At 38.9% G+C, this 14,785-nt stretch overlaps 1 protein-coding gene across 7 annotated transcripts in view; it reads right to left on the minus strand.

Moving 5' to 3' along the window:
- Positions 1-14,785, minus strand: part of SYT1 (synaptotagmin 1) — a 531,232-nt gene that overhangs the window by 343,901 nt on the left and 172,546 nt on the right. For all 7 annotated transcript variants that reach the window (XM_038386677.1, XM_038386681.2, XM_038386675.1 and 4 more), the window contains one exon: positions 3,052-3,107. The gene's annotated coding sequence lies outside the window, so the exon portion shown is untranslated. The remainder of the gene's footprint in view (positions 1-3,051; positions 3,108-14,785) is intronic.

A 14,785-nucleotide genomic window follows, 5' to 3' on the forward strand; every position in this document is an offset into this window, starting at 1 on the left:
ACTGGGGCCTTAGGTTGTATATCTGAAGAAGTCTGTCTTGGCATTTTCTGGGCATCTGTAAGTGCACTGTAAAACAACACATCAACATAATTCAAAATGTTAAATTTTATAGCGAAACAAATTGAGCATTTAATGCAATATTCATTATATTCCTCCTATTTTTGAGATAAGGTCTGTATTTTTACACTAACTCTATACATTTCAAGATTTTCATTATGAGAATCAGTTGAGAAATAAAAATACTTTAAAATGGTAATATATAAATTATCATCCCAGGTCAAATGAATGACAGTATTCTAGTGTATAAGGAATGTACAATTCATGTGAAAAACATTAAGCTGAATGGTACAAAGCCAATGTGAGTTGAATTTACTGTATATGGTTGGATGTATAGCCGGATCAAGTTAGTAATGTGACTTATTGCAGATGATGGGTGTAAGATAAAAATACATTTCTATGTTTATTTTAATTTCTAGTGTATACTCCAAAGAGGGTATTAAATAAATTACATATTTCAAATGTTAAATGATCACTGTATTTTCCATTTCTGTAATTATATATTCATGGATAGGGCATCTGTATTCTATAACCATAATACCATGACTGATAAATTAAGTAATGGATACTCTGAAAAGGTTCCATCATCCTATTCTGCCAGTGGGAGGGAAGGAATCTGTATGTGATGGAGCACCAGTGAAAGTTGATTAATTTATTCTCCATGTACACAAATAAATCCAAACTCTTTTGAAACAGCTGTTTTATTTAAAAAGTTCTGGCCAGTTAGCAGAGGAAGACAAGTGAGGACGACTTGTGAGAGTATGTGAATGTGTAGGGAGGATAGAGAAATTCACCTTCTATAGACAGAAATTCACCTTCTATAGACAGCGGTTCATGAAATTTCTTGTAATGCATAAACCATTAATGCAATACAAAATACTGGGGAGTTGCTAAAATACATGTACATCTCCATCAATGATCTGCTGCTAGAACCTAAACCTTTGAGGCAAAATTATAATTGATTTATTTGCATCTTTTTCCAATGTCAATAAGCTATCCTTTTGCAGGTCTAACTTCAAATACAAATTGCAGCAACTCATCCATATTTCATGTTTTGCAATCCCCCTCAACTTCCTTAGATATATGTGTGAGAACCTATTCACTGCATTGTCATCAGGTTGCCTTGACACACATGACCTCTATCCCATACTACACTTGGAAATTAAACATTTTACCTAGTTTAGGACACTAGTTTAGCTTGTAATTTCAAGTTTATCCATAGTAGCTGATCTGTATACTGTAATATTTTAACCTGAAAGATACTAAAAGCCAACTCTGTGAAGAGGAGGAAAGGGTGATTTTTGGGTGGGAGTGTGTGGTGAGAAACTAAGTGAGGTTAGGGGTTGTTGTGTGGCTATATGGTGGGGAGGAGGAGTGGATGGGGTTACGATCAGTAGGAAATGGGGAAAAACAATTGCAGGAAAGGTTAAAGTTTGGGGTGAATAGACAAAAGTTGCAAGGAATGAACCAAACGTAAAAAATTAAACATATTTAGTATAGTTAAAAATGGAAAATAAGAGCTCAGGGTTGGTTGCAATCACAATACTGGTTGATGGATAAAATGTTAAAAAATGTTGCATTCTTTTTAGATAAGCTCCCTAGGGCATAGGACATGCATTCACGCTATGCTGGTAAAGTGCTTACTTTCGGGTGCTGTATGAACAGCAGCAAAGATAGAGCTTAAGATTTTCAAAGAAGTGTACCACTTGACTCAGCATTAACAGAATGTCACACAATTCCTTTCATGATGCCAGTGATTAACCTAATCTTAAAACCATCCACTGAACCTGGGTACATACAGAGATCAAGGGCTGTATTCTGGCTTTTAAATATTACATATATAAATTCTCCCACAGCCTCCCATGGATCTTCTATGCAGCCAAAGTATATTGGCCACACAGTGTGGTTGAAGAGTCTTCACAATATGTGACTCTAGTCTAGTCTATATACAATTATACAACAAACTAGCTATTTGAATAGAGATTTCAAATATGGCCATGCAAAGTCCCTCATTTCCTCTGTACAGTATACAAAGCACAGTAAAGAATAGTTTATGTCTTATGTACAATAAATATCGCCCACAATATTCTGCCACAAAGAGGCAACCTCTACTAGTGCATAATGCACAGCAGCTGTTTGGATTGAACTGTAAATAGAAATGATTTAAACACATTTATTTATGCTGATTATCAGAGTTGTCGCTTCTGATACCCAAAGATACAGGACTGTTATACCTTTTGCTACTTTCTGCAAAGACTACTATTGATGATTGGAAAATAAAAACACTGTCTGCATTTTTTTCAGGCCACAATTTAAACTTCATCACCAACCTGAAAAAATCTTTTAAAAGAAGATACCAATAATATTATTCACAACACAGACATCATGGTTCATTGTCTGCACACAATTTTAATTTCCTGATGCATTATGAAGCAGTAGAAATCAAAGACTAATCTTTACAGAACAGCTGTATGTTTTAAGCTTGTAGGTGATTATGTCAGCATTTTGTGATTCTGAACTAATGATTAAATAGATAACATGAGCACACAGAATTCTCTCCTCACCCTGTCCACATTGAAAGAATTGTATATCTCAAACCCAAGAGCCAGCTATTATTTTATCACTAAACTACATAGAATCCCAGATTTGACCAATTTTCAGTTTATTCTTTATTACTTTGTTAACTTCCAGTATTACAACAATGTACTTTCGTTACAAAACAAAACAAAAAAAATAAAAGCAACAATATTTTCACTTTGTACTGACCCAAAGATACATTGCATGGATTATCATGATCTTATCTAAGAGGATTATAGGGTAAATTAATAAAAATCCACTCCAGTGAAATGAAATTGAGTTTTCAGAGAAGGCAGAAACTGCTTACTACACTAAATTTCTTACACAGGTAGAAGAAAGACAAATGTGGAAAGTTACCTACAGTAGGGTTAAAAAAAACAATGTTCATCTGTTGTAGTGTGTAATCAAACTACTTACTGTTCAGAATACAGATTCTGCGATCAACTCTTTTCTTTGTTCAGGAGTCCAGGTTTCTGTAAGAAAAACATTAATTTGATTTCTCATATGCATAAAACAAATCAGGTCACTTACTTCATGCCACAGGTTTGCCTTTTTTTAAGTTAACTTGTGTATACTCTAAGGGTAGGTCTACTTCACAAATGCAGGTGTCATTGCAACCCAGGTAGGCATATCCATACTAGTTTAAATTTAGCTAGAGTGGGTACTAATTTCGCTAGCTTTAACAATAGCAGTGAAGACGAAGCAATACAGATCCTGGTGTAGATCATCACCCCAAGAACATACACAGAATCCTGAGTGGGCTTGTAGTGAGGTGACTAGCCTGCATCACCACGTCTTTACTATTCCTGTTACCCAGACCAGCTCAATCAAAGCTACTGTGGGTATTCCTACCCATGCTACAATCACAGCTTCATTTACAGTGTAGACATATCTTAAGATTTACAGCCCAGGTTTACCATGGGAGGGGGCACAGTGGGAGGAAAATCTTCAAGGTTCCCTTTCCAAAGATTCCTTTGAACCCAGTGGTTTCAACTCATGTATCCTGCAGTAGAAGCAGAGAGTTTTCTCTCTCCCTCCCCCCCGGAACCCATGGATCGTCCAATACCTTCTGAAATCCTGGCCTCTGAGGCACTCCTGAGGCTCTCCTCAACTCTTATGCTGACAGGCCTTCATCTAGGGGCAATGCCTCCTGGAATCCTCCACTTAAATTTCACATTCTGGTTGTATTAACTCTTACACGGGGTCCCCATGAAAGTGAAGAGGCAGGGAAGTAATAATGTATGTCCCCAGTTACTGCCACAGCCTTCCCTCCCCTGCCAGAGAAAGAGTGGGGAAAATGCTGCAGGGGTGCCTCATGCTTCAATCCATATTGTCATGCAGTCAGTTATATGATAAGCAGTGATCACAACATACCAGCTACCTCACCATAGTCAAGTGTTTTATAGGCATCACAGCAGAGATGAGTTTTAGGGCTGGATTTGGAGGAGCGTAACATACTGACTTCACAGTTTGTTACAAGGAGCAATTCCCATGAATAAAGGCAGCATGGTGAAAACAGGAAGGTGTCTGAGGGAAAATTGGACTGCTGGGCAAAGACAGGCATCATTGGCAGAACTCGATGGTTGCTAGGATATAAGAGGTGAAATGGAGGGCAGGGTCAATCTTTGAAGGAACTTAAAAGTGAAGATAAGCAATTTGTTTGATGCAGTGGAGACCAGAAAACCAGTGGAGGGTTACAAAGAGAAGTAAATGCAGTTGTACTTTTACCTTAACCTTTCTACAGAAGAATGGCATTGGCAGTACCTAGGGCTGGGCTCTTCGAAAACCTTTAAACCATATCATATCAATCCTTATCATATTTTAAAAAAAAGATAATTTGTGATTCTCTCCACCATCCCATTCCAAATTAGTTAGCCCTGCAACTATGTTTTATGACACAATTAGCAAAGGACTCAGCATGTAAATAATTCTAAATCTGCTTCCCCCCCTTTTTTTTTTATTAAAGCATTAATTTTAGTTCCTGGGCTGTTCTTCCAGTCACTGTGGTGCCCCAAAAACCATCCTTTCACATGTCACAGCTAGAGACACCTGTTGGACAATGGCGCTGGATGTGTTGCATATTCTATTACTTTGAAAAAACATTATTTTGCAGCCTTTGGGATAGAACATTACTTTTTAAAACTTTTTCAAAACTACATGTTCTAGCTCCTCCATCTAGCAGAGTCGCTGGTATGACAAAATGATGAAGAGTTCTGGAGCAACGAAGTAATAGAAAATTGACTGGCAGGATTGCAGGAGACCATTATTTCAAAAAAAAAAAAAAAAAAAAGGGTTAGGTTTCGAATAATCTGTAGTAGAACTAATTTCCTCCCCAGATTTTTCAATTCAGCTGTGTGTAATCTCATGCATGCATACAGAACAATGACTTTGGTCATTCTTAGATACCGTATAAATTCTGTTGATTCTACCATTGTTGGGCCTAATCCAAATTGCTGGATGTCAGCTTCTTATTTCTACAGTGGGCTGATCCAAACCTCTAGATCAAACTGTGGTTCAAACCCTCTGAAAACTTGGGAATTTGAAATTCAGACCCCAATCTGAACCTTCCCAAATTGTAGCATATTCACATTTGGCTCATTACAAAGATATGCTTCAGTTAGAAATTTGGATCCAAACCTGCTCCTGGGGTTCAGATCCATCTGTATATTTAGTATTAAAACAGATACAACTACCGAGACTCAGACAAATTAACACACTGTCACACCTGCGCTGTTGTATACCATCTCAGTCTTACTTTGTTTATATAAACTGTCTGTGTCAAGCTGTGTCATATTATCACTATGTGTCTCAGATGAAAACTATTTCTTTTCACCATAAAGGCAGAGAATGCCAGAGAAAGTTATAAAAATATAGCTCCCTACTTGAGTATTAATCAAAAAGACCTGAATAAATATATAGTCTCTGCTCCAGAGAAGACAAAACAAGTGAAACAAAATTATGCAACATCATGTCAGATGGTTTATTAAGTGAAAAATAAAGAGAGCCTGTTTACCTTCCTTGGTGTTAACAGAGGGAGTTTCCCTCAAGGTAATAATGGTACATAGAGTAGGCTACAGTTGGTGACATATTAGCAGCCTTGAATAAATAATCTTAAAAAAATCATAGCACCAATGACCAGACAGCTTTGGCTAGACTAAATACTGAAATTCTTCTCAAAGCTACTATCAGAGTTCAGAAGTACAATAGATACACAAAAGAAATAAAAAATACGTACTGAAAAGGGAAGATCAAAAATGTCCCTACAATGGGAATTCATCTGTGCTTCTATTGCTTACTATTAAACAGAATATTTTTGATGAGATGTGCTGGAAGATTAATTTACTTAGCTTTAGTTATGGACTCCTGTGGGTCTTCAGTGCGAAAGATCCCCTGTAGTGACAACTACATTTCCATAGCTACAGATGTAGCATCTGTCACATTACTAGTCTCTTGCACGATTTGGTTTCATTTCAATGGTATTTGAAAGGAAACAATTTTCTAATGAAAGCCATTAGAAATACCAACAGAATAAAATACATTTAGATATGCTCGGCTGCATTTTACAATATCTGTTTGAAGCATAATCTATATTTTACATATGGTGTCTACAAAAGATATTTCAGGGCACTAAATAGTCATGTAAATAACCTGCAATGTCTATTTCATTTACTCATGATTACTCACCCAATAAAACAAAGCCATTGTGGGTCTCATTCTAACTCCTCAACCCCCAGTTACACAGAATAGTACCCTACGAGAACAGTTCCATTAAGTAAGGGGATCAAAATAAACCTTTTTAGGGACCCCTAAAATAAACCTAGTCCAATATGCCAAGTATGTTGATATAGGGTGAAATCTTAATACATTGGCAAGGGGAGTTCAATGGAGCCAGAACGTCACCTATAATTTTTAAAATAAATATGGTTTTGTTTTATTTTAAATAACTTAAATAGAATAGAAGTAGATTGGAACTTGTTACTGGAGACATGGAATCCCTCTACTTTATACAAACATTAGCAAACTTGTCCCCCTCTATTTTATGCTTCATTCTTCTCTAAGAGACCTGTTTTCAAAAGAGTAGCTGTATAGTAATTAACCATTTTTCAAGACTTGTTGGACCATTTGTGACAGTTTTACTTTATTACTGTTTTGCATGTACAACACCCCCAAGGTAAATGGGGAGGTCTATTTTATATGGAGATAATTCCTATCACCTTAAATTTGTGGATCAATATGTCCAAGTTCTGCTTAGTTTATTGTGTATTTACAAAGCTATTCTTTGGAACACTGGGAATATTTTCCAAACCGGACTTTTATTTTGGAGTAATAAAGTAATGACAGCATATGACAGCTACAATTTTAGATTTGAACCACATGAAACTTTTCTTATAAAAAACAGAAGCCACAGGACATTGTGCATTACCCATTGGAACAATTTACCAAATATCATGGTGAATTCTCCAATACTGAGAATTTTTAAATCAAGAGTGGATGTTTTTCTAAAAGATCTACTCTAGGAATTATTTTAGAGAAGTTCTATGGGCCATGTTATACAGAAGGTCACAATGGTCCCTTCTGGCCTTGGAATACATGAATCTATAAATTTGCTATGTTTCTGGTTTTGCAGTAAATTTGAAACTCAGCTCAGGTTCACTGAGATGCCTTTGAATTTTTCATTGACCCTGGGCAGATTTATGGTTTTATGTAGATACCAGTGATGTCAAATTAGTTTCATTTTGAATTTTGCGATTGTAAAACCATGCAAATTGAAACCAAAGTGTGAAATAAAACTGATGGGCTTTATGAAGCTGGATTTAAAACCTCAGCTGCAAATAGTAAATTGAGTTTAATGTTTGCAAAGCAGATGGGAATTTAAAATCTTGTTCTCAGCCTTAGAACCCTGGCTACCATCACTCAGAGATAAAACCAAATTATTTGAAGATTGGAGTTATACTGTACGCTGATTTACGTGGAAGTTGTTAAAACATAAAAATGGTACCTAAGAAAGCCAAGCTAATATTCTGATATGTGATATTATGTAGAAAGCTGGTTTATATCTTAAATCAAAATACATAACCTACATAAATTCCAGATCTACAACAAATTAGATTTATTTTGAATAGAGGGAGTTGTATAAATTTGTTAAGTGCCTCACATATTCATATGAAAGTTGCAATGTAGTGCAATTTTAAACTCTTTCCCAATATTCATATTAAAATATTTAATACGCTTAATTTGCTCAATATGTCTGTAACATTAACTGTAAGTAACACAGATTTTGTTGAAGCCTCAAATAATTCACAGCACAGACCTAAGGATTAGTTTAACATGGGATTTAAAGCACACACTGGAATCCATATACAACCACCACTTAAAACCATCCATTCAGGCCCAGATGGATTGCTATAGCAACAGAATCCCAAATACCAGGTTTGTAAGTAACAAAAATGTAAATTATTGATGAACTCAGAGTTGACTCTCTCTTGGACACCCTTCTATTCAGACACCAAACCTTATGGTTAGAGTGCAGAGAAAAGGTTGATATGCAATTTCTTCAGCACAGTGAGCACTAATCCCAAGGGATTTCATTAAATCTTTGGGTTTAAATTTTTATTCTTGGAACAGCAGTCAGCAGAGATTACATTAAAACAGGCACTATTCAGGTCATTACTGTCTGAACTGAAGCCTTTAATGTAATAGAATGGAAACCTGCTTTTAAATACACCCAGGAAAAAACAAAAAGACTAAATATCATTTATTCAAGTTCATAAATTTTAAATGACAGCATTCACCACCATATAGACAAATGGTAGACAGTATACAGTAAAAAATAATATCCATGCTGCTTTACAAATATGTCAGTACTGAATGGTTGTGAGTGATGACTCAAACAGTTTGCTGAGAGAATAATGAAGGGAAGAAACGTTCAATAGTCATCGCTATGTTGTATACCAAAAATGTGTAGCAGAAAGCGCTCTGCTGAGCAGACACACCACAAACACACGTGTATTGTACAAAATACAGAGAGAGAGGAAAAGCCCTACCATCCCTTTCCAAACCGTCTCCACTACCTCTCCCCAAGAGGGAGGTACTGGAGGAATGCCATCCTCCTCCAAATACACCAGTGAGTGCCTCCTCACACAAGAAGACATCCAGAGACAAAAAGATTGTTGAGAGGAAGAGTCTGTTGTGGGATCTCCACAGTTTTGGATAAATATACAAACGTTCAAGCCCCCAAACTTTTTCAGCCCCAAACAAGGGTTACTACCTGCCAATTGCTAGAAAAATAATTTAATCTGCTGGATGTTTTTTTTTTACATGGGTCTAAAGATTTGCATTATTATTAATTATTCTTATTATCATCACCACAATACACTAGAATAGCCAATGTTAAAAGTTTGTGTCCAGCTAAAGATGCTACAGTGTACCCCCTTCTGCAGTTTAAGCAATAACAGACCAAAACTGCTGAAAATACAGCAGCTGTCTGCCCACCAACACACAAGTGCACCGAGCGTGTATGTGAGAGAGGGTTTGAGTCACACGAAAGTGAGGAGACGTGCAATGTTATCTCTCTAGATACTATAAGTAGCTGTTGGAGGGGGTTATGGAGTTGACTTGTGGAGGGCTTGCCTTGGGGTTGGGGTTGCATTTCAGAGGTGGTAACCCTGCTCTGAACTAGGATATTCATATTTAAATTGGCTTGTAGTTCACCAAAATCCACTTGCAGCCTCCAAAACATCCCCCCAGAACCCTGCCCATTAGGAGAATTGACTCTGGAAACATTTTTACGTTAGCAACAACACAATAGGCCTGAATCTTTTGGCCTCTTTTCACTCACATTCTAATCTAGCTAGCCCAACATCTCAATGACCAAATTTTCAAAGGTGGTGAGCACCATTGCTTCCATACAACTTCACTGGCACCTCAGGGGAAAAAAAGGTCAGTCCACAACTGTTTAAAGGTCAAAGATTGTAGTTTATAATCTTCTTCTGACACAGCTGACTCCTCCTGCCAGCTTTTCCTTTTCCATCCAATTTCACCTCTTTACTCCCCCATCCTCTCTCCTTTGACATGCTGTTTCTCTGCTGTGCGTAGCTGGCAGGCATCTATAGCGCCTCAATAATCTGGGTAGCACAGCAGTAGCTGCTACCACTCCCAATTTCCTGCCTGCCTCTCTGGCTCCATCCTCACCAGTCCAACTTCTTTACTACATGTACTTCCAGAACACACTCTTCTGCACACCTGTGTGACCTCATTCCTTAAGGTGTTGCCCCAGTTACCACTGTGTTATACGTTTTAAAATGAATTCTAGACTGAAGGGCTTAGCTTCATTTTCCTTCATTGTCTTAAAAGTGTGGGTGCCCCCTAAAATGGTGGCCTGAGCCCAGGCCTTAGAGGCAATTTGGTTAATAGGGCCCAGCCTCGGAAGCACAATTTCAGGGATCTAAATATCTTGGTCAATATCGCTCTGCAGCAGGTGGACACATTGAAATGGGGCAGTACAGTTGGGACAGAAGTTTGGAAGGATTCAAGGCCCCCATAGCACTTGTGATGGATTTATATACAGTAGCTCTCTACAACTTCTGCTTCATCCTCAGTTTGATCCCAACTGAAAAGAGCACATCATTTGACAACATACTACTCTGATAACTGAACCATGATAACGCTTGACTCTGTAACAGAGCTCCATGATCAATAAACCATCACAGGAATCAGTGGGCATTACAGTGCTCTCTTTTCATGAGAAAAAAAACCCTGTTAATTACTTCACTGTGACACCTTTATTTACCCACAAAATAATTCTCACTTTAAGCACTTAAAGTGAAACAATACACACTGTTTAGCCAATGACAGCACACTCACAGATCAGTATTTGAATCAGCTATTTAGAATCACATTCATATGAGCAGACATATTTATATCTAGGGGTCCTGAAAAGATATGAGTTCTGAACCTTTACTATCGTTTTTCCCTTGTATTCAATGCTACATACAGCTTCATGGAGATATCCCAGGCAGCAGAACTGATGTGGTTCTATTGTATGAAGGAGGGGCAGGGGGGTGGATATGCAAGAAGCATGCACCTTATGTGGCATGGGACCCATCTCCAAGGAGCTCTCTATGTCAGTGAATAGGTGGTAGATGGAGCAGAACAATGGCTTATGGAGGGATTCTTCAGTATCTGGACTATAACTTCCATGTAGCAACTCTCCAGGTGCTCCTAGGTGTGGGGAGAGAATTCTTTTTCCCTCACAGGTCCCCGGCTCCCACTTCCATGTATCCAGTGCAAAGCCTGCTACTCTAGCTTGGCCCTGGGTCCAAAGGCACTTAGAAGATAAAGACATAAGCATCCCTCAGGCTCTACATGAAGCACAAAACATACAGGTCCAGATATGCACGCACAGATAAAACAATTAGAACATGCATATTAATGCCAATTAAGTCCTTAGTACCTTATGCATCAGAAGTTAACTTCAATTTGCTTGGAAAAGATTCCCATAACATCAGTAGAAACTACCATTGATGACAGTAGTTTATCAAATCTGAATCAAAATATTTTCTGACATTCCTAGACAAAAAGTCAAAAATCTGCCACTATCGAATCATTTCTCCACGGAGAATCACAGAAACAAATCAACTTCTTTCCCCCATATTACTTCTAAACAAACTAGGAGTAAAATCTGACAGATTTTCTCTGATTATATTAGATCTAAAAGAAAATAGTTTTTAGCATGAAGTGGATTTCAGAAATCATATTTGGGTTGTTCACTACAACTCTAAATCAAAGCTTTTATTCAGTAGCAAATGAAGGTTATTAATCAGTCTTCCGACTCCTTCCCAGCCAGATAACATAGATCTTGACATTTACAGATGGTGTATGTTATGCAACTAACACTAGTTTATCGAGTGGCAATCACTTATAAGAACTTCAGTATCTTTGATACTCACTTGGCTGTCTTTCAGTGTTAAGAGGTTCAATATCTAATTGCTTTTATCACAGGACAAAAGAGCCAACAAAATGCTATGCAGTCCACTGTGTGACATGATTACATGTTACAAAATGCTGCTGATATTATTATTCAGAAAGTCTGATGTATAAAATGTCTTGATAGTGCTTTACAATGAAGCATTAATGAAGGCCAGCAATTCTCTCATAAAATTCTCCAAGGGTTGGAAAAGACCTCAGGAGGTCATCAAGTCCAAGTCTCTGCTCAAAGCAGGGCCAACATCAACTAAATCATCCCAGCCAGGGCTTTGTCAAGCCGGGCTTTAAAAACCTCTAAGGATGATCCACCACCTCCCTAGGTAACCAATTCCAGTGCTTCACCACCCTCCTAGTAAAATAGTGTTTCCTAATATGCAACCTAGACCTCCCCCACTGCAACTTGAGACCATTTCTCCTTGTTTGTCATCTGCCACCATTGAGAAGAGCCTAGCTTCATCCTCTTTGGAACCACCCTTCAGCTAGTTGAAGGCTGCTATTAAATCACCCCTTACTCTTCTCTTCTGCTGACTAAACAAGCCAAATTCCCTCAGCCTCTCCTCATAAGTCATGTGCCCCAGCCCCCTGATCATTTTCATTGCCCTCCGCTGGACTCTCTCCAATTTGTCCACATCCTTTCTGTAGTGGAGGGCCCAAAATTGGATGCAGTACTCCAGATTTGGCCTCACCAGTGCTGAATAGAGGGGAATAATCACTTCCCTCAATCTGCTGGCAATGCTCCTACTAATGCAGCCCCATATGCCGTTAGCCTTCTTGGCAACAAGGGCACACTGTTGACTCTATCCAGCTTCTCATCCACTGTAATTCCCAGGTCTTTTTCTGCAGAACTGCTGCTTAGCCAGTCAGTCCCCAGCCTGTAGCAGACCATGGGATTCTTCCGTCCTAAGTGCAGGACTCTGCACTTGCTCTGTTGGCCCAATCCTCCAATTTGTCTAGGTCACTCTGGACCCAATCCCTATGCTCGAGTGTATCTACCTCTCCCGCCCTGCTTAGTGTCATCTGCGAACTTACTGAGGATGCAATCCATCCCATCATCTAGATCATTAATAAAGATATTGAACAAAACCGGCCCCAGGACCAAGCCCTGGGGCACTCCGCTTGATACCATCTGCCAACTAGACATTGAGCCATTGATCATTACCTGTTCAGCCCAACAATCTACCCAGCTTTCTGTCCACCTTATAGTCCATTCATCCAATCCATACTTTTTTTAACTTGCTAAGTAGCACCTTAGCAGATCAAACAATGTAATCCTATGGGTGAATTGTTTTCATAGTGATAATACACAAAGGGTGACTAAAGACAGCAGCAACTTCAATCCTTACTGGCAGTTTAGATACATCAGTTCAAAGAAAACTATTAAGAGTGAGCCAAACAGCTACACAGCCACAGTGCATGAGAACAAATGCACTAAAACTAGTGTGAATGGTTGAAGAATGACTGGGGTTTAAGTGGCACCTTAGATGTTCTCTCATAGACAGCTTCTTCTAATTTTTACTATTGTTTTAATACGGATGATGGAACTCCTCTTAAAGTTATTATAAAATAGGTATTTGGCTTAATGGAAAGTACACTAAAAGTTATTGTAAAACAAAAACTTGAAAATAAAAGTAAACTAACCATAATCAGGGTCTGAATGAGCTCTCCCCTGACATCTGGTAATGAACTGGGGGGGAAAGACCTCAAGAGCAGACAGTATTTGCATGGAGACACCTACTCTGCTTAAGGGAGCAGCAGACAGACTTGTGTTGTTAAAGCGATTAATTTTGGCTGTTTTGGGTTAAAATTCAGGGGTAATAAAATGTTATCCTGAGTAAAGGGCAGCAGGATGGCACCTCACTGATCACTCTAACTGAGGGGGTCATCCTAACTTTAACCTCACTTGCTAGGCAGAGGGTAGTGATGCCAAAACAAAGTGCAATTTGGGGATGGGGACAGGTGTTCCTACCTGGTGATGTGGCCCTGTTGAAGACTCCCAGAAGCCATTTGACCCTCCCCCTCCAGTGTTTAAAGACTGAGCTGACTAGATGCATTTGAGCAACTTAGTTCTTTCTCCGTGATCACTAGTGCCAAGGTTGATGATTTAAGGGGGCTGAACCTTAGACCTGCTAGAGAGACAGTGTTATGGTGAAAAGACAACATAGAGGCAGCAGAAAGGTTCCTTACTACCCAGTGAAATATTAGACAGCACACTTCTTAGGGATTTCAGCTAACTGGTAGTACCTCAGAACACAGCATTGCAGTGAGAGGTGGCAGCAACAGTGGCAGCTACGACCAGCAGCAATGACAGCAGCAGTGATAGCAACAAATAGCGGCCAAAGACGGACACGGGTGAACATATGCCTGGACTCTGGAGACATAGCTGACCTCAGACAACAAATTATGAGTGGGTGCATAGGGAAAAGGAGAGTGGCATGTGCAAGAGACATTCATCGCTTGGACTCTCCCACTGCAAGGTAAGAAACAGAGAAAAAGGACACCGCCCAAGATATTGTAAGGTGGGTGTTTTACTTATTGGTTGGGTACTTTCAAGTTAGTGTTGCAGTATTTTCCCAAATTAATGCTGTGCTTTCTTCTTCTTTTGTTATACACAGACTCAATGCTCGTGTGTGGGGAAGTACTGCTTCTTAGAAGCACCCAGGGGTGATGTTTAGTTTTCTCAGATTTTTGGGTGGGGGCTTGAGCCTGGTCTGGTGTATATAGTTACGAAGAACCCTGAGATACTGAATCCAGCCCTTGTTGCCAACCCCTGGCCAAAGGGTTACATAACAATTATGAACCTATTCATGTAGTAGTGACCCTTCACCTGTGTTATTTTTAAAACATACCTCAGGTGAAGCCAATCCTAAACAAAGTTTTCACTCCTCCCCAGTCTCTTATCTACTATTCCAAGAGGTAAGGACTGCTCATGGTATGGACTGGCAAGTAGCAGAACTAATACTATATAAAGATGGATCACTTTCTGACTCCTTTCAGGCACGATCTGTCACATTCTTTGCCACATGATTTGCTCTACCACACTCCTGCCCCCTTTTAACCTTTGTAGAAGAAGCTGAAAACTGTGCAGCACAAAACTACCTTGACCTCCTTGCATGACACCTGAGCACTGTCAAAGAGGATTTTATTGGCCACTCTTAAACGATGGTAA

Source organism: Dermochelys coriacea, chromosome 1 (assembly GCF_009764565.3).
Source record: "Dermochelys coriacea isolate rDerCor1 chromosome 1, rDerCor1.pri.v4, whole genome shotgun sequence".
In the NCBI taxonomy this organism is placed as follows: domain Eukaryota; kingdom Metazoa; phylum Chordata; order Testudines; family Dermochelyidae; genus Dermochelys; species Dermochelys coriacea.